Source organism: Calonectris borealis, chromosome 3 (genome assembly GCF_964195595.1).
Source record: "Calonectris borealis chromosome 3, bCalBor7.hap1.2, whole genome shotgun sequence".
Taxonomy (NCBI): Eukaryota; Metazoa; Chordata; class Aves; order Procellariiformes; family Procellariidae; genus Calonectris; species Calonectris borealis.
The window spans coordinates 124,017,006-124,044,198 of NC_134314.1; positions in this window are offsets into that span (position 1 = coordinate 124,017,006).

Here is a 27,193-nt window from a genome sequence, read left to right on the forward strand (position 1 = left end):
CTGACCTGCTGACCCACTGGGGAGGCTGTGTGTTCGTTCACACACGCAGGTAGGCCAAAACAGCCAAAACAGGGTGGAAATAGCCAAGCCGCTGGTTCGCAGTGTTGGCTGTAAAGTCCTCGCACGCAGCAGATAGGACGAGGTGTGCCAGCAGCCCCAAGCCTGCAAGCACGCAGTAGCTCCACGGAGTGCTGAAGGACCACAAGACCAGGCACTGACTCAGTCCACGGCAAGTAGGCATCTCCCCAGAGCGGGATGAGATGGGAGCAGTAGGTATGTAAGATGTTTTTGTTTTTTCCTGATGTTATCCCCATTTTCCCAGGTCCCAGCTTCAGACAGCCGTCTGCCATCCGCTTTGGCCAGACACCGAGACGCTAGCAATTGGCTGGCGTTACTGTCATGAGCAAAGGTACAGTGCTATGAATTGTCTGAACCTTGTCAGCCTTTTCCCGCAGTGATTTTGCATGGTGTGAAATAGGTTGGGACTCAGCGAATGGCGCTCTGGCTGATCGGCCCGCTGCCAGACGAGGATTTGTCCATTATAGTCTCACTTGCTTTTTGGGTGTGGCCTGAAAGGGAGGGTTTGAGCCAATATTTGTTGGGGTTTTTCCACTCTTTGTTATGAAAGCCTTGGTTTTCTCATGCCTTGATTTTTTGGGAGTATATGCCTTAAAAGGCAATATGACAAGTGCCTAGATCCAAGGTAACACTTTCTACCTGTTGGTTTGTAAATGCTAAGAAAAACTGCTGTATTTAACTATATTTGAGTGATGGGGAAGCTGTGATGCAATTTACCTGAGGTCAGGCAGTAGTCTGAAGGAAGGGCTTGGAGCAGGAGTCAGACTGCCGAGTCCCCGAGCAGTGTGCCAGGCGCAAGCAGGGCTCCTCCGTCCCTTCTGTCCTTTCCTGGTTTTGTTTCCCCTTGCGTTCCTAGGGAAAAGTGAAAGAGGGGAAAATGAAACATGGATTACAAACTCCAGCATCTGTGCTAGGGGACTCTGCAGCCAAGTGAAAGGTGCTTGAATTTGGTCCAGTATTGGCTGCTGATTCTTAAAGAACTTCTTATCATAGGGTGAACTGCTTCAGAAATCAGCCCAAGAGCCGATAGCCCACAGCTCTGAGTGAGAACAAGGGCCACTGTTCCTAATCTGAGATTTAATCAGTTGAATTTCAGTTACCAAAAAGCCATTAAGGGAAGCCTGACGTATTTTTATATCTTGCACTAGTCCAGTAAAAGCTGCAGCTGAGAGAAGACAGAAATTATACACGGGTATGAGATCTGTGTGATACCCTCTTTAAAGCCTTCGGATGATCACATAATGCACAAACCAAAGCTATGAGTGGCTTGGATATTTTATGTATGGATCGATGCCATTATCAGTGAAATTAAGTCCGTGCATCCTGCCTGTCGGTGGGTTTGCACAACGGGCATGAAGGGGGCCAGTCTAGCAAGGCTTATAAGAGAAATTTTCATTTCTGTACGTACTCTTAATAGGTGTTAATGCTGTGCGGAGGAGCTCTGCTCATGGACTAGGACTGTTGTGCGAAATAATTGTACAGTCGTGAAGTAGAGAAAATACTTTCATCCCCACCCTCAGGATGGGTATGTCTGTGCTGCAAACAAACTCAAGATTGAGAGGGCTTCCAGCCAGCTGGCGTGGGGCAACGGGGGCTCCCTGGGAAGCCCCAGCCCCAGAAATCCGGCCCAGCGCTGCTTCAGCACACGCTGAGCTTCACGCTCCCGGGGGAGCATTGTGCCGGTATCTGAACTGTCCTAAGTTAAAGCCAGCAGAAGTAGCTTTCCATTCACACCTTCAGTTTTCACGTCAACATGCCATAATGACATGAGGCCGCAGATGGTTGCAGACCGGGAAGAATAGTTGGACATATTAGGCAATGGGGACTGGTTGATTTAGCTCACACCCCCCCACCGGTACTCCAGCTGAGAGATCACGAGTCAGTGTCTCCAGCTACAAAGGACCAAACTGAAAGCTTCTCACAAGTGAGAAGCAAAATGGGCTTTGCCCAGGTTTATTGAACATTTTATTTAAACCACCACCTCCTGTCCCAGTCTGCAGAACCTAAACCCTGCCGTTATAAATTACTGCTCCAGTTCTGGTTGGGTTCAGTCTTTCTGCTCCCTCTCAGAGGCAGAGCTGACACCTTTCACCTCTGGGGAAGGGTTGAACGACAGGCTGAAATCCCATGTTACCAACTAGAAGTAAAACATGCCTTTCAATCAACGATGGGACGTGTTTCCCAAATGCTCTGGTATCTCCAGTCCCCTCTACTTTGTCTGTGAAACTATTACTTTGCATAATAGAAGGGAGAGACGCTCCGACCATCTGGTAGGCAACGCCATGTATAATTTAGGTTGCCTCACTCACTCTCCCATCAACAACAGGAACATAGCTTCCTTCTTGTTTCCCTTGATCTCTTAGCCCTTTGCTAGAAATGCAAGGTCAAAAGCAGCTGTGGGGGAGTAAACTGTATCCTGAACTGTGTTGCAGAGTTTTGAGGGATGCTCCTGCTTGCGGGTGAGACTCCTTCACAACCAGGTCGTTTCCCGATTCTGCGTGAGCAAAGGATAAAGAACTCACTAAATCCCAGTCAGGAGAGGACAGTTGGTATCATCACATATGCAAATGCCCCTTTCCCTTCCAGGGGGACCTGGGTCCCCTCCAGCAAAGCCTGGGGACTGCGATCACATCATCTGGGCATCGCACTCTGGGGAATCACCACCAAGGTCAATGTCACTGCAGTCAGCTAAGCAGCCCCCCGCGTGCATCCAACAGGGCGATTGTGAGGGAGGTGGACGAGTCCACTCATGTCCAGCGTGGAGAGAGCTCCCGGGGCCGGCGCAGGAGCTACATCATCCCCAGGGAACCCCTCGTCTCGGGGGTCAAGCCATCTTTTCATCCCCGTTGGTGGTTCTCTTAGAAACCTGCACCAGGGAAACTACCATTTGTTGCTATTCCTCTATGTCAAAAAGAGTATCTCGGGCCTATCCAGACCTGCACTCCTGTTTATCCGCTCTTGGCGAGCACAGTCAGGTGGTTAAGGCCCTGATGCTGAAGTTTATGGCTTAAATCAATGGGATTATTCATGAGTTCAGAGATAACCATGTGCTTTTATACTTGGCTGGAATGGCGTCTAAAGCTGACAGCTGGGAGTCAAAAGCTCTGAGTCACCGGGTCCCTCCTCTCCTTCCTGTGTGACCAGTCTACCTGTGTCTGCTTCCTTGCCTGCCGCATAAGGAGGATGACAATTGCTTTTATCTGATGGTTCCTTTCAAATGGCCCTAAAGGCCTCTTTCGGTCTGATGAAAATTCAGTAGAAGCTGGACTAGCGTGGAAAAAACAGGAGGACATTTAACTAATGAAAGCGCTGGAGCTCAGGAAGGCAATTACATCCTTTCTTCCTCCCCACATTCCCACACAGGTTAATTGGCAATTTCTTCTACGGGCAGAGAGGAGTGGGAGGCCATGAAAAGGCTGAGACAAGTCCCTCTGAGCCGGTGGAAGGCTCATGTGGGGTGGTGGTTTGGGTGCCCGGTACAGCAGATTGTTGTGCTAGCAGGTTCCCAGCAGCAGTTACACCTTAAAAGAGGCCCTGTTCAATTAAAAACCGTGACCTTGATTCTGCAAACCTCTTCTTCACATATGTGGTTTGTAAAACAAAAACATGCACAAAAACTAGCGAGAAAGAAAGAGACGAAACAAGGGCCAGTTGCATATATTTTACGCCCCAATATACAGTAAGTCCCCAGGGAAGTGACGGAGAGGGCTTTCCACAGTTGGCATGTAGACCTCTGAACAAAAGATGATTTAAACATAGACTCCATCGATTCTCTTACTGTTCCTTTCCAGTGTCAGTCAGCGCTGCTCTGGGATTTCTCTCCCCTTGGACCTGGGCAGAGCAGGCAGGGCAGCATTGGCTTGCAGCACAGAGTCAGTGCCGAGTTTTAGGAGAGACGTGCTGCCCGGGATGCAAAAGGCTGAATGGATCAATGGCTGATGAGCGGCACCTTTGCTTGGTCGAGTTGTCCCTTCGGCACCATTCCCGGGAGGAGAAGTTGCTCTTGCAACCCTGCTTCAGTGCACCCACGATTTGGGGGGGAAGCTGGCGTTGACGTGCCTTTGAGATAGGCCAGTCTACGCCTCCCTGGTGGTTAACAAGTCAAATGGGATCATCTGCTTGGATAGTGTGAGAAACCCTGTGCAGCGCAGTGTACAGCTGCTGCAGCCATGTGAATATGCAGGCTGAAACCCTGCAGAGGAACTGTGGGTGTCCTCCCAGCTGCCCCGTGCTTTTGCAGGCATTTGTAAATACAATTGCTCTCACTTTCCATTGATAGAAATCAAAAAGCAATTAAGAATCAAGCTCTTCAAATTGATAGGTCTCCTGAATTTGAAACATTTTTCATTCTTTGGCTGGTATCACTGCCTAGATTAGATTATTTTTTTAAAGGGAAGATTAAAATAAACAGTATTTATGGTTTAATTATTTGAATGACTAAGAAGCTCCAGCTTTATTTTAACTTCACAGAGGACCAAGAGATGTTTTTAATGATATGTTTTACTCACATAGCATCTTTCATCCAAGGATCTCAAGCTGCTTTTCAAATAATTAAATAATCCTTGTACCTCTCCATGAGACAGTTATTATCTCTGATATTACTGATGGGTAAACAAAGGCACAAAGACGTCAAGGCACAAACTGTTTTCCAAATATTAATTAACTAATTCTCGCACCACTCCGTGAGACTGTTACTATCTCTGCTATTACCAATGGGTAAACTAAGGCACAAATATGCAAGCAAACTCGCCTGAGGCCATGCAGGTGAGTCAGTAGAGAGCTGAGAATAGCGTATGACCAGTCTAGGTCTTAGCTAATTGTTTCTAGCAAGTACTACGCTGTATTCCTGACAACGGGCAATGCAAGCCCCTGCGTGAAGCACAGCTGAAACCAGCTGGGCTTCTGAAAATACTTCTCCAGTCTGTCTTCACCCATTGGAGATCACATTTGCCCACATTAGGTCACAGCTTCTTTTGAACTCATCGCGACTAGTGGAAGCCGATGTAACTATGACGAGAAACGGTTGGTTTAAAGTATCTGGGGAGTTTGGAGATACTCCGGTGATGGTGGCTGTCCAGCAGCACGCAGTTTTTCTAGAGTATATCCCTGTGACCATCCATCTCGGGCCAGGAGAGCCCCAGACTCGGCCAGGCACGGGGCGCCACACACAGAGAGCGACGCCGTCACCTCTCTTTCCTCCGTCCAAGCCTGCAGCCCTGGAGCGAGCACGTGCCCCAGGGCAGCAGTGTGAGAGCGGGCCCGGCCCCAAGCGTACCAACATGAGCTGCTGTAAGCATCTGTGTACTCCCCTCATTTATCCACCTTCCTCCTTTGGGACGTGACAGGGTGTTATTTTTAAGGGTCCATGCAAGAGGTCTCTGGAGGAACATGGAGACCCTGCAGACCAGGGCCCTTCACCAGCCAAAACCACCTTGCCTCCTCGCACAGTCCATCAGCTCAGACTTCAGCGTGCGTTTATCCCGCGAAGCGAGGGCTTTCTGTCCTCCCCATGAGGAAGAGAAAAAGCGAGGAAGCTGAAGGCACTCTCTGCCCTCAGGAGAGGTCTCCCCTTTCCATCCAGCTGTAGCGATTCTCCGTGCAGGCACCTGAACCCTCACCACACGCGCATCCCAGCTGAGCTATTTCAAACATGGGCTTGGCCTCATCAAATGCACTCTCATTTCCACATGAAAGGGCTGGAGGAATATGAAGCCAGCTCATCTGTATTGATAAGAATTTGGCATTACTTTCCCCCAGTTATCTAAGCTTTCTGTGTACATTAATCACAATGCAAAAACCGGGAGGGGGGATGTGTCTTCTCAGCTGTCTTCCCCGAGCTCGGGCAATAATCCGGCGGTGGTTTTTTGTAGGTTTTTTTTTTTTTGGTTGGTTGGGTGTTAGGTTTTTTTTTTTCCCCTAAACTTCCTTTTTCCAGTTCTACTCTGCTGGAGTCTGATTGTCCCTTCCCTCTGCAATTTGGATGCCTCACTCTTCTTGCTACAGCTCTGATGCAAGCGCTCTGCTGCCCTGTTTGCCAAACCTGGCATGAGTACCCACTGCTAGTCTAGACACCAGTCTAACTGTAGCGCTAATGCTAGGGTTTAACAGACTGATCTCGGCATTTGTCATAGCTCTGCCCACGGTCATCGCTTTGATCTTTATCCTTGAAAACCACAGTCATTGACAAAGGTAAAATGAATTTCTGTCTTTGAAAGACTTTGATGGCATTCCCTTGTTTTGTTTTGTGTTTTGTTTTTTTTTTTTTTTTCTCCTCTCCTTTGCTCTTCCAGCTGAACTTCATCATAAAGCTTCTGATTACAGCTGCAGCTCCAGGACCAGATAGAGTTCATGCTTTCTTGCTTTCTGCCGTACGGCCATTTAAAAATCTAAGGGGGAGACCCTGGGACACTTCTGAGACAAACTGCCAGCGCGTGTAATGTAAACTTTAATGGGAATCGGAGACAGAGGGCCCTCAGGATTTGGTCTTGTACCTTCTTAAAAAAAAAAAAAAAAACAAAACAAAATCATCTTGAATAGGGCCAAGTGCCAAACGCAGGAGAGAATGAGAACTATTTGGTATTAGATTTCTAGCTTGAAATCTGCAGTCTGCCAAGTAATACTATTTGCCTTCATGTAGTACCTAGAGGTTGAGCTGAGACAAGGGCCTTCTATTAGACATTGTATAGACACGTTGTAAGAGATTGCCTCTGCCTGGAGGTGTTCATAATTTAAATAAACATGATGAGCAAATCAAGTGTTACTAGCTCCATCTTCTAGATGGGGAAGTGAAGGCAAGGAGTGTACGCACCTTGTCCAAGGTCACAGAGGGGACCTGAATTCATTGTAGGGCTCCAGGTTGCCTTCGTGGCGGTGATAATGTCATCTTTGCTGGTGAGCTGTTGGCCCCAAAAGTGACGGCTGGGCCGTCAGCGCGCAGCTAGATAGCGGTGCCTCTTGATTTATGACGCTTTTCCCTGCTTTGAGTTGCAGGGTTTGGCTCACTGAGGGGGAGTGCTACAGATCTCTTAGCAGCTCAGCCTCCGCTAGAGAAAAACTTAGCTTTTAAGGCAGACTTTCGTTTTTTTCATAAGCTTATAAAAGCTAATTGTGAGATGTCTTATCCCTTTGAATTTACTGTAGGAAGCAGTCTACATGAGGGACCTTCAGTGAGGTACTTCTACCAACCTTGATGAATTTCAGTGAAAAGAGAAGAGTGGGGTCCTTCCACTGGGCCGGGAATAAGAGCAGGCATTTAAAGACCTTGAGTTTAATATCATGCACAGTGTAAAAGTAAATAAACTCAATAGGGGAGGCTTTGATTACGGGATACACACAGTGTGTTATTCGGACATCTGTAAAAATCTTCCAAGGACTGGGGGTGAAATCCAGGTTCATTGAAGTCAATGGGATTTTTGCCACGGCTGGCTGTGGGGCCGGGCTCTCTCCCTGAACGCTTGCATGGGGCTCAGCAGCTGCTGGAGTGGAGGGCAGTACACCAGTGGATTACAACAGCTCATGGAGGAGAAGTCCAGAGGACGTATGGATGGTAGCAACTCTGAAAGCACCAACGGTGATGTCCCATCCCAAAGCCCATCCAGAACGGCTTTCGGGGTATCCAGTGCCTAGCTAGGAGAGGCCATTTGTCAAAATGGGTTTTGTTAAACAAACAAACAAACAAACAAATCTGCCTTCAAAGTGGCTGGCTCAAAACTGGAGCTGGGAGCTGGCTGAAAATTTTCCTGTTGTCGTATATAAATATCACATAAACACACAAACATAGTTGGCAACTAGAAAACTTTGTATATAGGTAGTATGTATATTTTAGATAGAAAGATGTGTATATTTTATGTGTATGTACTCACATAGATATATATTCCCAACATCCATAAAATTGTATTTTCCTGGTTTTTCCAACCACTTCAGAGATGCCAAATGTTGACACAATACGTTAAATAGAAACGTTGACAGTTTCCCATGGAGAGGTTTCTGCAGTCTCGGAGCAGCTCTACTCAACGTTTCTTTTGAGATTCGAAGGAATTTGATTAACATTTTGCTGTTGCCCATTCCTGACTACTCCAAGCTGAGCCAGGACTGGAGGAGCACTTGATGAGTAAGGTTCTTTTGTTATTTACAGCCTCGTCAAAATGATGAAGCAGCAGGAGTCTCCTCAGAGAGCAATGTATCACAGCATTTGTCAAGATGATTTCCAAATCAAAGATGACTTCCAAGGAGCAGCAAGGGTGTAATCTTGGAGCCAATCAAGCCAATGGCAAAAATCCCAATTTCTACACAATATTCTTAATGGAGCCTCTGAAATTTTGGAGCTTCATATATTATGGCTAAAAGGTCCTGTCCAAATTCAGCATCTGTGTGCCTTACAGAGACATGACCCTAAAAAGAAGTGATGAAAAATGTCTATTTTAAAAACAAATATCCCTGTTTATAATGAGACCAAAGGGAAAATGAAGAATTCAGTACTTAATACTGACACCTGCCACTTGCAAAATCTCTCCACCACTAGAAACAAATATCTGTAAGAGTTTGGAAAATTTTGGTCACTCATTTTTTCCTCCTTTGCTTCCATTTCACTCACTGGTACGTCTGTCCAATAACAGCACTGACATTGCTAAATGTCATGAAGTGAAGTTGAAGTTTCTTCATGTACTAGTTCCAGGTGAGATGGCAACAGGAACAGCTATAATTCTTACCGAAACAAAACAAAACAAGACAAAAGAAGTATTTGCCAATGTTTTTGGATATAGTTGTCAGGTCCCAGGCACAGAGATTAGTCAGAGTACCCATAAATATCACTGTCGTTGAACTCTGATTTCCAAGTGCTTTGCTCCAAATGCCCACCGGCTGTGAAAGCCCAGCCGAGCTCTGGCTGCTGGGCTGTAAACTCCTCCGGGGCTTTGCTCAGTTCTTGGCGCAACGGCTGGGGGTCCCCGCCAGTGCAGTCGGGAGAGCGTTTCGGGAGGGGAAGCAAGAGGCACAGCCTGTGTGGTGGATCACCCGGTAGGAAAATGCCCTAGTTGGAAATCATACGGCGCAGGTGACCCCCTCAAGGCTGTTGTCACAGCCTCCAGTCACATCAGTAGGAAGGGGTCAGTCCCCAGAGTGACAGAGCAGATGTGGAGGCTGGCAAACTACTCAGGGCAAGTATCATAAATGCTGGGGTTAGTTTTTACTCTTCTCTGCACGCCTCTGGTGGAAACCAAGCTGGACAGATACTTGGTCCCAATAAATATGGCAGTTCTGATAGTCATGTAAGAAAATCCAGTTTCCCAGAGAAAACCTCAGACAAAATACCCAACCCAAGATATTTATCACTTTACGCTATGTTAACGCAAACAAAAACAACGCACGCTACAATAAATCCATTACTGAGTCTTACTAGGACAAACTGATATTCCCAGATGACTAATTTCAAGCTGGAAGGGTTTGGGTTTGGTTTTTTTCTATTAATGCTTTTTTGGGATGGAGAAGGCATTTTTCAATTGAATGAAAAATTTTGCCTCCAAAACCATCCAGTTTCATTGAAAGATTTAGAGGTTTCAATAAGAAAAAACAAAGACCAGCAATTCAATTATTGCCCGAGTGAAAGGTTTCGTCAGTATTTCCCCTCTCCCCATCACCTCAAAAAAATAAAAAAGCAAAATATTAATTGAAAGAACAAAATCCATCCGTGTCATCAACATTTTTAATGGGGGTAGAGCAGTAGTCCCTGGCTACTTCCCTCATTTACTCCTTATGCTTAAATCTGGGTTTGATCCAGCTCTAACCGCCATCGGTGGCTGCTCTCCCCAAAGCCACGCAGGGCTGAGCTCTGAGTTGAGCTCAGACTCCGAGCAGACCGCCGCAGCTCAATGCCATGTATTAATAAAAGTAATAGCAATATGCTTAGAGCCTACTGGCACCTATTTAAATCCAAAATTGGTTCAACTGAGCTGGAAATGCCACCAACAGCGATTCTCCTAGTGATGGATACGAACGTGCACAGTAGGACTCGGTGCAGTCAGACGCAGGCTGGGCCGACACAGGAGAAAGTCCACTGGATTTGCAAAAGTGAACAGAGCTCAGCATATTGGGGTAGAGAAAAAGCACAGCTGAATGGCACCATTGAAGCCTCAAAGGAGAGCCCAAGTGCCAGCCAGCACGAGGAGATAAGGAGCACCCCCGGAGAAGGGTACAAAGGTAGCACTGATGAGCAGCGCTTGGCTTTGCTCCCACAAAGGTCACAGCTGGGTCCTCTGTTAACTTTTGCTCAACACAGCATTATTGAGAATTATACTACTCTATAGTAATGCCTCCCTCCCACAGACCTTTCACAAGAAAATATAAGGATTTGACAGTATAAGTATAAGCAAAGACAGTCAAAGGCTCTGTTAGCGTCTTTTACAGGCTGGAGAATTTGGCTATGAGTAGACAAAGGTCCCCGTCCAGCAAAGCATGTGGGTAGCATCGCTTGTGAGTAAACTGATGCACGAGCCTGCAAGATTTGTCTAAGCGGATCTCTGAAGGTGTGTCCTGGGCTTAGCTACACGGGCCTCCATCTGGAAATATGAGTAATCGGTAAAAATGTGTCTACTCTGAATTTTAAAAAAATGATCTGTATTACTACAAGGGGAAATTCTTCTTTATTAGTGTTTCATTACCGGTATCCTTTTGGACCTGAAGTTCCTGCGCACGCACGCAGCAGCCCGATTTATCAGACAACCAAATCTTAAGCGTGGCAAAGTTGTTCCCATTCATTCCTCTGTTTATTTTCAATTTCCCATCCTATCAGCTCAAATGAATTAAGGTGGGAGGAGGTAAAGCAACTAGAACGGACAGTTTTTAAGGCTGCACTGAGTAGAAGGTAAGAAAATATCATAAATTTTATTTCATGCCTTCTTGCCAATTGTTAGAAATGTGCAGTCCATATGAATTCATATAACAAGGAGGGAAAACCAATAAAGATTTTGTGGTCTTAACTATAATGAATGTAGTTTGATATAGAGTCTGTTTTTCACTGCATGGCAAAATGAATCATAAAATACTGGACCTTGAAACTCCTGCATTTTTTAACAATAGCCTGGGGACAGTTTACAGTGTAATGAATTGTAATTAACCCACCTTCAAAATCTTTTATGAGTATTTTGCCAATTAGCTTCGCATGCTTGCTAATGACTCATGGCCAGCGCATGTCTTTACAGAGCAGGCTTTTACAGCGCACGCTAGCCTGTTAAGTCAGCAGAAGTATGCGGGACGGTGAGGTAGACACAGGTAAGACCCAGCCAGTCCTAGCAACCTACATATTTCAACATTCAAAGAGCCCTTGCTGTTCTCGCAGACCCAAAATAACTGTAATAATGTATAGCAACGTCAAAAGGCTTTGGTTTCCGAAGGATTGCGAGGAATGCAAAGGGCTCAAGTCTTGACATCTGTTGTTACTTAGTACTAACATATATAATGCTGCTAATTGCTGAGGCATCTTTGTTTTCCTTACTTAGCACTAGGGTTAGAATTATTTTATTTTTGTGGTTCATGGCTTCCTGCCACTTGCAACACAAAGTCCACTCTAAAGAAAATAAAACAACTACCAGGCTGCCTACTAACAGCGTGTGGAGGGCTGGGGTTGTTTCTTCCCCCTCTTCTGTTTTTGGTTGTATTTTGGTTTTGTTTTTTTTTTTTTAATTAAAGAAGAGTAAGAAGAGACATGCCCCAAACAGACCCAGGAGAGCTGGGACCTGACCAGTGTCACACCGAAAGGCCACATGGGCCAGTATCCCGTCTCCCAGTATCCCGTCTCCCAGCATAGGCAGGAGGAGATGCAGGAGGAGGAAACTCAAGGAGGAGGTTCAGCACGATCCCTCCCCTGCTGTACCCTCCTCGCTTCAGGCAATCCGTGGTTTATGGACTTCCCAAAGCAGAGGCTGCCTCCAGACCAGTGTGTTTTAACAGCCACCCATGGATCTATCCTCCTCAAATGTTTTTGATCCCTTTCTCAAGCCATTTATAACTTTTGGCCTCCGCAACATCCTGTGGCAATGAGTTCCACAATTTAATTATGCTTTGTATGAAAAAGTACTTCCTTGTGTTGGTTTAAACCTTCTTGTGTGACAGCATCATCGGGTCCCCTCTAATTCTTACAAGAAGCAGTGAACGACCAGTTTCTATTTGCCTTTTTCTATGTCAATCATGATCTGACAGACCTTTACTGTCCCTCCTGCTGCTGTCATCTCTTTTCCACCCTGAAGACCCTTCATCTGCTTATTTTTCCATCTTTATGGAAGCTGTTGCCCATCTCTCCTCACCCCGAATGCCTGCCTTCCTGTGCTTTCTAGTTCAGCTCAACCCTTCTGGAGCTAGATGGCCAGAAAACACACTACCATGGAGATGCAGTTTCATCGAGGAGTGCTATAATGATGTTTTCTGATTTGTTCCTGCCTCTTTGCCAATTCATTCTTGACGTGATAGTTGCCTCTTCTGATGGACTTTAAATGATGTTTGCAGAGGTCCTCTTTGCTAAATGTTACATTTAGGGCTCGTCCACATGGAAGTACAGTTAGGGTGAGTTTTCTGCATGTACTCTGCTTTTGTTGACGCTGCGCTACATCAGTCATTTCATTGCCCGGCCGCTCAGGATCACAAACTCTTTCGGCAGTGCTTTGTGGACAGATTTAGTTTTACAACGGTGAATAATTTGCATCATCTGCAAAATTTGTCATCTCACTATTCATCCTTTTTACCAGACTATTTATGAATATGTCTGAACACTATCAAATTAGTATTTCAACGACCTCAGCTCTAAGTAATGCACAAAAACCTCTCTCTTGCACAAAGATGTGTGGCAGACATCCTAGCCAAAGCCTTGAGGGGACTCACCAGTAACCTCCCACAATAGCGAAACGGAGCTTTATACCCATCTTCCAGAAAGACAGCTTTTAACTTCTTATAACTTCAGGAAAGAACTTTCATTTCTCATCTCTTATCATGAGGCCTTGTTGCAGACAGCTTTTAGGCATTTGTGTTTGTTGGCATGACTCTCCTAACTCCTTTGAGCATGTTATCAATATTGAGTGGGTAAGCTGGAGAAATCAGTGATAAGAAGGCCCATCTGGTGTGTCAAGTATTTCATTCCACGGCCAGGGATATGTCATGTGTCGGCCTATTATTTTTAATAACTATCAGATCATCTGTCCCCAGTGATCATGGTTTCTCCGTAAACCATGCAGACCATCAAACGGTGGGACCTCAAGTTGGTAAGAAAGACTCAACTACAACAACGCCTTTTTTTGCCAAATACAGACTCACTTATGTTTATAGGTGAGCTGCACACCTTTTGCACTGAATTCCTAGAGTTTATCAGCCAAAACCAAAGAATCTGTCCTTAATGCCCTATTGCAAGAGACCACAGCATCCTGAATGCTGGGCTTGGTTTGATGTGCCTGAACCATATCTATTGCTGCTCTCAGCTGCCCTCTTCTTGGGGAATTCTCAGCTACACCGAGAAGCAAGTTCATCTGAAATCGCCCTGCTTGCACACGCCAGCTGAAGAGATTTTTCTCTTTACCGTGCCCTGGTATAGTTCCAGTTCTCCTGGAGCATTAACACTTAAGGCAGTGTGAAACCCCACGGGGCAGTTAGCATTGGCAAGCCATTTCCTTGTTTCACAAAATATTGCCACTTCTCTGTTGTCCCGGATCGTTCTCACTCTCCCGTCAGTCAGCTGTCCGAGTGGTTTAGCAGGAAGGGCCAAACTTGTGATAAACTTAACCCGAGACTTGTGCCTCATCCTAGAAAGCTGTGCATTTGTGAGGCATCCCTGAGGACTGTGACTCAGGTCTCCCCTGGCTCTGTTGTGGTGCAGTTATCATGAGTTTCTGAGCGTTACCCCTCTGGGCGTTGTTCCGTGCACCACTTTGCACCTGGAAAACCTGTTTGCTGGACATACAGGTAATCCACTGCAGAAAATTGTATCGCAAACAGGAGAGCCTGGTGCTTACAGAGCGCGTAACTGGAAGGGGAGCCAACCCTTACTGCATGAATTGTACAATTCTTGCTGTGAATCTTCAGAGTTGAGCAGCATGTTTGGACCACAACTTTTTCCAATGAAAAACTGCAACGTCCATCTATTTCAGAACCGCACTGTTCGTGCTATCCTGACCTTAATTGCAATTGCAAATTTTCAGCCTGTTTTCTTCTCTTCTTAATTCAGTGGGAGCTTTGCCTGTACTGTGCAGCACTGGACCATCTGTATATGTCCAGGTTATGGAAAAATACTATTTCTGTATCAGATGAGCTCAATATGTCCCCAAGGTAGAGGGACTGTATTACAGTCCTGGCTACTTCTACATAGCGTGGACTTTTCTTGAGCGGGGGCCTAATCCTGAATCAGTTTAGTCAGTGGGAATGGTGGCATTAAATTCAGTCAGAGCAGGATAAGGCCATGTGTTATTTTAGCCAATCTAACATGCCACAAAAAATGTGTTGAATCATTTATTTTTTTTAAAAAAGAGAAAAATAAAATGTGGTTAGATAATCAGTGGGAATCACTAGACACCTACACAGGAGAGTTGCAAGCATGGAAATACTCATATACATACTTGAAGTTACACCACAGATTCCTTGGGTGGGTTTTTTTTTGCCACTATGCTACACTACATCTGGACAAATAATTTGGATGTTGATCACTCAGGTAATGTAATCCGAAATCATGTCGCCTGTGTTGCAAACAGAAGTGAAGGAGAGAACATTTCATTCCTGTCTAACACGAAGCAAAGTTCACAGCTGCGGCATTTCATTCCAAGCAACACCATTGCCTGTAACACAGCAAAGCATGGGGGGGGGGGTGCATTGAAATTATTGCTCTTCTGCCAAAGAGCTAAAGCAGGACTATTTTTTTTTTTACGTTTTTTTTTTCCTTCTTCTCATTGACTCTAGAGCATAAAAGCAAGCAGTGTTCCTATACTGCAATAGAAATTGCACAGCCCATTCACTCTACACCAACGTACTGCCGTGCTTGGAGCCATTATTTGTGTGCGCAGTTGCAAAGAAAGGGAGGTCTAACGTGCTGGATGGGAGGTGATGGAGGTGCAAAGGACTTTCAGACTGGCCAGCTAAATTTTCCCAGCAGATCTGTTCTGCTGCTATGTATGTCTTTCATCAGCTGCAGGACAGTGATCTGAGGATTGAAGCCAATCCAGGTGTACTGAGGATGGGCTAATGCTTACATCCTATCGAAACTCTCAAAGACAGATGAAATCCCATCGCTGATTAACATCTCTCTTTATCTTCCTTAGCACTTAGCCTCTAAAACTTGGTGGAAATTCGAAAGCCTAGAAGTGGCCATTGCATCCTTGAGTAAAATGCTGTCCATTTTACAACAGGCCAATTCAGGCATTTGTCTGTAAATTCCAGAGTGGCTCTTGTTTAAATGCTCGCTCCTCGCTCCTTATTTAGGATTATTCTCTAAAGTCTTTTATTCTTGACATCACCCACAGTTTAAAAAAAATACTTTCTCCACGTTGACAAGCTGTATATGAAGCAGCCCTTGAGGAGCTCCCCTTGGGTCGGTAACACTCAAATAAGGACAGTTATTTGGGGGGGGTTGTGCTGTTAGTTAGCTGCTGTCGTCCTTGCATGATACGTCTGCCTGCTCCTTGGTAAGAGAAAGGTACGGGGCGGTTTTGAGGACGAGCAGTTGCGCGGGTGCCTCCCCACACGCAGGGCACATTTCTACCCTTGTCCTCTCAGAGCGCCCTTTGGTTCCCACCCGCGCCCCACAGCACACACGGGCAGGTTGAAGTCGGGCCGGGGAGGAACGCGTTTTGGGGAGTGCACAGCTTGTATTTATGCTCAAGGAAGAGCTTTACAGGCACTTTGATGTCACCCATGCCTTACCCCCTCCAAAGAATACCCTTTCTGAGCAGCCCTCTGCGCCAACCTTGACATTTGAATGTGATATAGACAAATACAGACAGCAACTTCTGCCCTCTGATTTCCCCAAAAGCATTTCATTTCTTTGCTGTTAAGTGCATTATTTTGGTCTAAGCATGCATTTCTTAGGCAGGAACATACTTTACATATAATCCTTATTTTTTTCCCTGATAAACAGTTTTTCTGATGTCCTTTTCCAAACCAAGAGACATCTGCTAAGAGCCCACAGGCACGATTCCTGTTGGACCTTGCAGCTTACGCAAGAAAAGATTCACAGCAGTGGAGTGTTTGTGCTTGCTACCACCAGTAGTTAGGAAACCTTTCTCTAATTCCAGCCTAACTCCATCCATGGCAGTTTATATTATCATTCTCGTACCACTGCACCCCTTTGCCTAAAGAGTTGTTCTTTCATTTTTTAGCTGTGACATATTTATAGGCAGAAATCCCAGCCATTGCTTCTCTCAACTCTTCCCTCCCAGTCTCCTCTCCCAAGACACCGCCTGTCCTTGCCGTCTCATCAACACACTCCTGCTATTGCTCCGGCTTCAGCTCATCTTTCTTGCTTCTTAGTGAGCAAAAAAGTGCGCCGTGTTCAAGCCGAGCTCTCATCTGTCTCGCTGTCACCATCTCATCCGTCCCCTTAGATTGCACTTCCCTTTCCATGGCTGCAACATAGCTGTGTCTCAAAGTCACCCTGTGATTAAAGTACACCAAACTCTTCTTCCTCCCCAAGCAACTCCGAGTGCACGGCTCATTACGAAATGTTTTCTTAGTAACATTACCCAGCTTTGTGGTGATTTGCATTAGCTACGGGTCTGGGCTTTCTTCTCCAGAAGAGCCAGGACTTTGCCAGTTGACACTAACTGAAGAACCAGCTCTCAGTATTCAATACACTGGGGGGGAAGAAAAAAGTAGCAAAATAGAGACTGAGCTACACCATGTTCTGATAAGTTATAGCACTACCAACCAACCCAGGGACTTCTCCTGCCAACTTGGAAACAAGATACGAACGAGAATGTTTCTATTTTTGCATTAAAATGGAAACAGGTGGGAAGGACGCGTGGAATTTATCAAGCCAAAGAAATACTTTTTTTCATGTTAAAATTCAAATGGAATGGAAATTATGATCTTCCAGTGTTACTGTGGAGCTGCAATATTGGGTTTCCCCTTACTCAGCCTTTAGCAGTAAGGAACCAGCTGCAGCGGAGTTGGAGTTTTGGAGTTTGCTTCCTAACCCAATCTAAGTCTCTCCTAGGTCTGCCCTATTTTGAATTATTACACCACCTGGCACAGGGGATGTTATTGACTGGAGAGAAGAGTCGAGTTTTGCAATAATTTTTTTATAGATTGCTAACTGAAAAATAAGAACAAAAAAGAACTGCTGGATAGCAGAAACCAGTGGTTTTCACTGTTCCTACCTAATTTATTGCAGTGAACCTCCACTCCTACGCTAAGTTAGGTGCTTTGGCTCATCTCAGGCATTTACTGTGTGTCAGCACCGAGCCAGTGGGGTGGTGGAGAGACTGGAGCCACACCAAAGCTATGCATTTGGAACCAGATTGCTCCCACCCCCTTCCTACCTCCGTGTCAGAACAAGTGCAACTGGAGCTGCCCAAAACCCGAGAGAAGTGACCCAACTGAGGTGGAGCATGTTCCTGAGATGACTTACTAGAGTAAAACCCAAATCCCAAAACCTTTAAAAAATGATGACGTGGTATAAATGGGACAATCTTTACCATAAACACTTGGTAATTCATTGCCCAGAGGGTAGGACCATCTGCATCACTGGTTGGACAAATAGGTAATAAAATGGATTGACAGATAATGTAAGAGGCTCTTGATTGCCTTCAGTTACCCTTAATTATTTTTTAACTGGTTCCAGTAAAGATCCCTGACTCTGTTCTTATTTTACAGCAGGAAAATATTTATTGATCCAAGTACTGAAAAGGTTGCCATCGACATTGCGATAGACTTTTTCATCCATGTGCAATCCCACTGGAATCAAATGGATTTGACTAACTGCAGTGGTTCAGCTCAGCAGACAGCCTATAACCACGACCAAGGTCTGTACTAGCAAAATGTCCTGTGTGGCCCATGTGTACCTGCCACAGACCCCAGGGCAGTGTGCTACTGGTCTAAATGAGCTCAAAACCAGCTTCAAACAGTTCTCCTGTTTTCAAACTGCTTATAAGCAGCTTCTTTGCATTTTTAATTTGAATGAAGAACACTTTTCTGTTATGTTAAGGTTTGGAGAGTTGGGGGGGGTGTTTTTTTGTTGTTTTTTTCTTTTTTTTTTTTCCGTTTCATGCTTCCTTGTGCTTCTTGGTTTGAGACAGAATCAGAAACCCAAAGAGCAAAGTATTTGCAAAAGCTCTATGGTTGAGAGGTCTTTGAACTCCTTAAAACCAGGAGGAGATGAAAAGCTCACAAGACAAGTTGCTCTCTTGAGGTGCTCAGCCCAATTACCAGGAACCGAGGCAGGTTGAATGCATTCAGGGGGATGGACTGAGGGAGGAAACATTCAGGTACCTTTCAAATATGCAACCAAACAATCTGAGGTTTGCCTGTCACTTGTCTAGACACATGTTTCAAAAGGGAATAAAATAAAAGAAAGAAAAATACCCTGTCTGGGAATTCTTACCCGGTGATTGTTGTGCAGCAGAAAAGCTGGGTAATTCTCTTCAACTAAATAAACATAGGAGGGAGTCTGAGAGCAATTTGGCTCCAGAGCAAATATTGCTACCGAAATCTTTGCACCTGCAACGGTCAGGGAAATGATAATACACCCTCTCCGCCTCTCCCTAGCCCATGCTTTGGAAAGCAGCCACATAGTATCTCACGTCTCCTACAGCATAAATGTTTGCAGGGCAGGGCTTCAGGCAAGACCCTGCCGGTACGGTTACGGTGCACTCCACAGCCCCATCCCACGAAACCCACTCTCGTCTCAACATCGAGTAAATCCGACACCTCTTGATAGCAGCTCTGCTGCTGCCGGGGTCCCTGCAGCGCCGCCGGCTGCTGGGGCAGATACTCAGCTGGTAGGGCACCAACTTTGCACAGCGTAGCCCAGCATTGCGGCGCAATTTCGCCGAATTTGTCACAGCATTTATTGACGAAGCAGGTTAAAAAAAAAAAAAAAACACAAAAGTTAATGGCTTTGGCTGCCATAGCTTCTGGTACCGTTCTTCCAGCATAGGCACAGATATCCAGGAAAAACACGCTTTTCCTAGTATAATATGACTTGCCTATGACTAGGTTTTATTACCGGTACAGCATCAGGACCGAGGAGGGTTTAATCCTCTAGTGAGGAAGCATCCCCGGTCCAGCTGTGCCCTCAGCCTGCGCCTGCAGCAGCCGAGGCACGCCGGGGACGGGAATGTGTGGCAGCTCTGGTCCCACTGAGACCGTGGCAGCAGGAGGAGTCAGGAAACGGGGAAAAAGGCTCAATTCAGCCACCAGACCCTTCAGCTGGACCAGCGAGGCAGGGGCACCTCTGGGGACAGAAAAAGGCAAACTTAACGCTCCTTGCACAACACCGGGAGGCCGGTAGGCATTTGGATTGCTACAGTGGGTGAAAGACGGTTTTTCTTGACCGTTTCTTGGGAAACATAGGTCTGTGCCTAGAGGATTGCAGTGCCTCGTCTATAAAATGGAGAGCATTCCTATCCCCCCCCTCTTGTCTCACTGGTGTGCAGCTTGGTAGAGTCACCCACCAAGAAGCAGCCGAGAAATGGAGCCGGCAAAGCAGAGAAACAACTGCACCACCATCATGGAAGGAAAAGGCCCCCATTTGTGTGATGAACTTCACACAACCGGGCTGAAAGAGAAATGAAAGGGTTGGTGTCAGAGAGGAGCTACCTCCACTCCTGTCACTAATGGCCTCCTTGAACAGGGATTTGAGGACAAAGCAAATGGAAAGGATAAAGAAGAAATGAGATGCGGGTGATGGTCGCTCCTGTTCCCACCTCAGACACTAACACCACGGTGGCTGACACCCCAAGATATCACCTCTCTGTGTGTGCATAAATTTGAGTCCATCAGCACCGTGGCTGCTCAGCTAACGGAGCCTCAAGACAAATATAAAGTAGGGGATAAATTTGTAATATTTTAAAACACTTCTGCTGTAAAAGTATTTTTTCGCTGGAAGAATCTTAGGCAGAAATGTAATTGCCTTATAAAGAGTTCTTGCATCACACTTGGAGATTGAATTCAGTCCTGAGTCATAAGTTACTGGGTTGATGCTACTATTCAAAGATATTTGACTGTATTTCCCCTAATTTTTAGTAACTGCTGTGCTTCTTTCTTGCATAGAGAACTTTTCAAGTTATTTATTTGTATTTATCAAAAGCACAGAAAAATGGGCAAGCTCTGTGTTCCACTGGCATGGTTTGTCCTCAGTACCTCAAACTGTTAGCGTCATCATTTGCCATCCTGCATCGCACTAGCCATAGAATTCAGCCATTTAGTCCTGTCCGAAGCCCAATAATTTGCATTTAAAACAACTACCCCACACCTCTTGGCCGTTCCCCCCGATAAAGCCCTGCATCAACAACTGCTGTGGCTTTATCAGGAGGTGAGGGAGCCCTGGGCAAGCACAGAGTTCAACAGGCTAGTATTGAGTTAGCCTCCCTCGCTCACAGCCCCCAAACTCCCGCGCAGTAAAAATGAGTATTTCAGCTCCATAGGAAGTTTTATAGCGTGAGGAACTCACTGCATAACGCACTCACTGCATTAGAAGATTTTTTTCCTTAAAAAATTATACATATATACTACACACGCACGGGGGTCCTGCAGTCATGCCTGGCCCATGTTTTTGATAAGCTATATCACTCCTTCTCCTCCATCTCTGCATCAGCAGGCAGGTTTAAGAACAGGTGACAACCAAGTTTGGGCTCTCTCTTGGAAATAAATGCTAGGTGAAGAAGAGAAAGTTTCACCACGGTGTGAAGAGAGCGATCAGATTATTAGGAAAGAGAACAAAAGGAGGAGACGACAAACTGAGTTACAGAGCCCAAATTCAAAGGAATTATGCCGATTTCTGTTAGCTAAGTAGCTGTAAAGACTACCAAATATTTCCTTAAGATTACTAAGCATATTAACTGATAATTATTAATATCTGTCCATGAAAATTAACCCCCTACAACAGCACTATTTAATCACTGCAAATTCAGATTGGCAGAAAAAGCGTTCTGGTTTTTGTATCACTTGACTGAGCTTAGTGAATGAAAACACAGGAGATTTGGTTGATCCTGCACAAAGCTGTTGGGACATGACGTGATCAGAAAGGAGCAGGACAGTGATGTGATTAGGTTTCAATTGCAAGATAGTCCCGTGCACTAAACTGGACTTGTGAGCTGTGCTACTTCCAAGCCCAGTTGTGCCACCTCTTTGCTGTGGTGGGTAATGAAACCCCTTGATGCCGAGATGAGCGTAATCCCTCCTTGCCTATTTTGTCCATTCGGACAAGGAGAGGGCCGGCCCCGGCAATGTATGAATGCAGCGGCACACGAATAATTCAGGAATGAACTGAACAAAACCTGACGTTTTTTGCTCAAATAAGGGTGACATGGAAGGCTCTCCCCCAAACCCCAATGCATCAGAAAGTGTTTTGCTCCTCTCGCCACACTAACAGACCCAATCAGCCCCAGTAATCTTATCCACCCTGGTAAACCCAACCATTAATTTCTGCTGAAGACGTATTCCCACAGAGGCACAGAGTAAATAGCTCAAGCGTCCCAAGCCAGCGTTGTACCACTGCCCTAAAGGAGCAGCCCCATTAGCAGAGCCTCTGTTATATTCAACCCAGACTTCCTAACAGTATCACATCATAAAACCATCATGCATCTGGCCCAAATTTAAGGCACAGTTGGCAGCATTTGATACAAGAAAGAAACCAAGGACTGAATTAGTATCCCACGAGGTTGGTTTTTTTTCAAGTCGCAGATGAAGTGCAGAGCCATGTGGAGAAGTCCTCTGTACGCCTACTAACCCTTCTCAAACGAAAGAAGGGCTGTCTAGGTTTTATGTTCTTTGAAAATACCACTTCATTACCTCCCCTTTTTTTGCTGCCAGGAGAGGTTAACAAAATTACCGAGGGATGAAACATTCTTGAAACATTCTTTCTAGATCATCAAACAGGATTAGCATACGAATTACACTGGGTGGTGCAGCACACCTACAGGAGATGGGGCGGGCGGGACTGCACGCTCCCCTTGTCCTTCTCTTACGTTAACAAGGAGGATTCGCGGTACGTGGTGTGCGCCCACGCGCATGCACGCACACGTGGCATGTTGGCCACTGCCTTGAGTTTTTGGAGAGGAGGAAAAGGGAAAAAACAACCAAACCAAAGTGCTTGCTGCTGAGGGCTGCCTGAACGACGGCGTTGCACTTTGCTGCTCCTCAGCGCATACACTGAGTCTCGTTTTTGGCAGAGGCTTGGCCAGTGGGGCTCCAGCCATGCCATGAGTGGCACACACAGTTAGAAATCCTCACCAGCACGTGCCCGAAGGGACGTGCTTAGCTGCAGAAGGGCCAGGTAAGACAGCAGGCCAGAGCTACATGCTTTGGAGAAGCTCAACTCTCTTCAGTCCTTTACCTCCTCTCTGGGAAAGTCCGTCCTCTTCTGCAGCATATTGACGTGGCAACCAAGCGGTTATAACCTTCAGCAGGGAATAGCTTGGTCTGCCTTCCCCTATAAAAACTCCCCACCAGATAAGCACGCTTCCTACTGATTTTTTTTTTAACCCATCAATAAACTGCACAGGTTATCAAGAATCTCGACGTTTTACTTAGCACAGGATCCCATCAACCTTTGCTCTTCCAACGGCCCGGGCTGGCAGGGCTGCCTCACTTACTGAGTGTTCTCAGGGTGGTAGGTTTTTTCCTTCTTTTTGTCTTTACTTTTTGATCTGCTGCCACTAGTGGGTTACAAAAATAAAGCCCTGCACACATCTATGCATAAGAATAATAACCTTTCATGTAAAATGCATTTTACAACAGCACATAGATCACAATCAGAAGCTGCTGTTGCAGAACAAGATGGCACGGTAAGTTTATTCTTCTGGGTTAATATTTCTGATAGGCGCATGAAAACCACACCAGCACAAGCCAGAGTCTCCATTGTGTTCAGTCAGGACTGTTCCCTGGGTACTGAGCCGCATTTGGGTTTGGTGGGGGAAGTCTGTAAATTCAACACAGGAGAAAAATCACCTTCATGAAGATGGCCCCCACACAACTTAGCAACAGCTGGTTCCAACTGCAACAGCATCAGATCAACCATCGGTTTGCAACTTCAGGGTGAACATCACATCTCCCAGCCAGTACTGTGGGGTACGTATGAGAAATGTCCCCATCCTCAGCTTCTTTTTGCCTGAAAACGTTCATTTATGAACTAAGCAGGACTGTTCCAGATGCAGGGACCCTGTGCAGCCTCTGTATTTCATGCCAAATATCCACGTCCTCCCGCGAGTCTCCAGGTATCAATCGGGACATGGGAGACTGAGCCTTGTCAAATAGGAGGCAACAGTAAAATAAATGCAGCTAAACATCACATTGTACTCTTTTGACTCATTTAACTAAATCAACTGATTATTTTAAAACTTTCTTCAGTCCAAGGTTCAGGCTCAATTGTTTGTCCTTTTTTGCAAACTGCAGGGTTTGGTTCTCCATATCTTTGTATTTACAGTACCGTATCTACTCCACAGTCCAAGTGGCTGAGCACTGAACAGCAGGAAAGCGGGGATCGTCGGGGATAGGACAGCTACAAGAGATCAGTGAGAAGGAAGCCAGATTCACAAGTGACGTCAACCAGAGCCTCCCTGTTGCTTCCAATCACAAACTGGAAAACAGGGACCACAAACCACATCATCCTCCTTTCTTCTGTCTGCTTTGTGTATTTTTCCACTAGGAACGCTTCAGGATAGGGATTGTCTTTTATGTACACGTGCACGTCACCCACCGCAAAAGAGCCCAAACCATGCTCAAGGCTTGAGGCTGGACTGCAGTAGTAATTACTTGATTTCAAGGGTTTCATTCAGGTGCACCAGCTCTCCAGTGCTGATAGAGAAGGTATTGCGAATTGCTGCTGCCCACTGAGAGAAGACAAGCGCTGATTAATCTACAGCATTTTTCACTGTTTTGTTATTTTTTTAATATCTCACTTCTCTTTAGTAAATGGTCTAGCGAGTTCCCTTGCTGATTACAATTATTTAGATCGCCCTAGAAGCCCAGTGCCTTTATGGTCATTGTAATTTAAATCTCTTTGTTATAGTTTTCAGAATCTCCTGAAAATAGAAAGTAAAACTAATGGGAAACACAAGTGTTTTATAGATTATATGCATGTCTTTAAGAGGTAGTAGCCAGCTAAGCAGAAGGTAAGGGAAAAAAGCAGAGATCAAAATCTAGGTCAGAACAAATGCTGGACAAGAGCCCACGCTGTCAAGACCCAGGCCTCCCACAAGAGAAAGAACGAAGGAAAAAAAAAAGGAAATAATTTTCTTTTTTTTAAAGGAGGAATAATGGCCTTTTCAAACATCCCATATTATGGAAAAAAGACATTTCGGAAATACTATTGCTCCATTCCGTCTGTTTCTAGGACAACCATTATTAGCCACTAATTTTACAGATGCTTCGTTACTTGTGTCGCCGGCTTGTGCTTGCCTTGCCCTGCCTCCCCTTCAGTCCCAGCCTCGCCTCTGGCTTGCTGCTCCCCAGCGCACGTCTCACCTGCTCCAGACGCAGGAGAGAGACACACAAGACCAAGCCCTACGGTCTGCTCATTCCCCGCAAAACCAAAACAAAAACCCCCTCCCTTTCCTCCAGAGCAGCCAGACTCTCGCCTTCCCATCCACGGGTGGTCACCAGCAGCAGGACCTGTTTGCACTCCATACGCTCTTCTCTCTCTCTTTTTTTAATAAGCCGTAAGCATGATTGCTCTTTTGTCAAATCCCAAGCATTCAGGCGCTGCAGATTTTGTGCCAGTTAACCACAGTGAAAAGGGAAGGTGAGTTTAATGGCTGCAGCACAGGATTGCCCACAGGAAGGCTGCCAGGACCCCGGCAATCGCTAGGGGGAAGGGTGCAGGTTATCAGCATAAGTGAAGGCAAAGCCCAGACACCAGCCCACGCCTCTGCCATGCCTCTGCTGCCTACGGTTGAAAGCGTCATTAAATGCAAGCGCTGGCCTTTCAGGTGAGAAGACACCAGCCACAGCCATTTCAGACTGAGGTTAATGCTTCACTGAAGTCATGTCCTTAGGCTACGTTTTTTCAAAAGCAGCAGCATTATTTTAAAAGCTTCACTTTCAGAACTTAAGCACTTAAATGGTAAGTCTTACTGGCTCACCAAAGTGAGATGTACAGCCTTAACCGCCTTAAGTTACCCTTGAAATAGGCTCTGGGCTCCAGCCGTTTTGCTGCTTGTCTGACTGAGCTACCAGATCTTCAGGACAGGGACTGTTGGCTCTCACTCCGTGAAGTTGGGTTTTTATGTCCACGCCTAAACCACTGGCAACTTTGGGTGCCAATGTGTTTGAAGTAATAGCTGGCCTTTTTATCGTGGGGCTGACACCGCCTTCCTCATGGAGTTAAAGCTCCCTTTACTTTTGAAGGACGCAAAGAAAAGCATCCACCATCTTGTTGCCAAATCATTCTCCATGGGAGATTTGATTTGAAACTCACAAAATACCAGCATTTATGAGAGGAACTGGCCACAATGTTATGTGATCATAAGAACATATCAACGTTGTAGTTCCCCACCCTTTGATCTTGGCGCTTTAATGATTAATTAGTGCTAAAGTACTGGAAAAATACCTCACTTGAGGCAGTTTAAAGCTTCTCTTTGTATAGATAAAAACTATGACTCACATAAAAGGATAACCCGGAAACGCAAGACCGAGAGGGTAAGATTAAAGCAGAAGCCTCTGTTCACATGCAGATGTTTGCCCAACAGGACAAATTGGAGAATCTGTTCGGCTTTAGGGACTGTTTCCATTAAACTGCCTCGATTTTCCAGTCCACGACTTGCGCTGCAAGAAAGGCTAACTGTCAGTGTGGAGGGAAATGCGTCCCTTAGAAAGATACGCCTGTGTTTAAGGAGGCGTGAGCTTTAAAGAAACTTCACATCCTATGGCAATTTGCAGAAAAGTAATCCTTGCCTCGAGCGTTTGAAGAGAAGGTATTCCCCCCTTCTGCTGTCACAGCTGCGTGTTTAAATGCTTCCAAATATGCTTCGGGGTGTAAGTCCCACCACCACCAGTGCTCAGGACAAAGCATAATGTGGGAGGGAAAGCTTTTCCGTGCTTAATCCTGCAGAGTTTACATGTACCGCACCAAAAATCTGGTGCTGACCTTATCAAAGGCAACGTACCCAGTTATAACACTGGCTCTCACCCTTCTTGTTCGGCCAACTGTCTATCCCTGCGCATGCAGACATTCAGGGATGCAGAAGAGGACAAGAACACTCAATCTAATCAGAAATTGCCAAAAACAACTGCGATGTGGAGAGTCCAGAACCAAAGCTGACCGTTAACCTGCCTTCTTTTAATGACCTATGGGCCAAATCCCACCAGCACCGGGCTTGGGACAGGGCAGTGCTTCCAGGTTGGGCTCCCACCACTGCCAGCTAGTGTGAGCAGTCACAGCTTCCTGCACATGGCCTAATAAACAGTGAGACTCTTCCGAAATAAAGTCAGTAATACAGAGCTCTTTCCTTAACCTGTTTCCAGCTAAGTACTGCAAACACCTTCTGATTTATGTCAGATCTGTAACTGTACGCATGGAGACTGCTGCTTGCCATGTGCAAGTGGAGTTGACTTTGTTCAGGGACAAATTTCAGGAAAGGTTTGCTTGGGGTCTCTTTTCTCTATGGGAAAAGTAAAACGAAGTATTTGACTTCGACTCACTATAGCATTAAAGAGCATCTGCCAGAGATGCCATAACACCAATAATAGTTTGCACCTCCATCACCCCCAACTGCAGCCAGGCAATTGGACCTCAGAAGCAGGCACCACCCATCACGGCACAGCGGTGCAGAGGACCAAGAGCACATGGCACCAGAGGTATAATGTCATTTGGCCTGATTTTGAATCTAACTGATACACAACTAAATGCTGTGACGTTTTCCGGGAATATTTTTTTCTTTTATATATTCTGTTCCATAAACACATCCACAATAGCAAAATTTTGGTCTTCTGGATG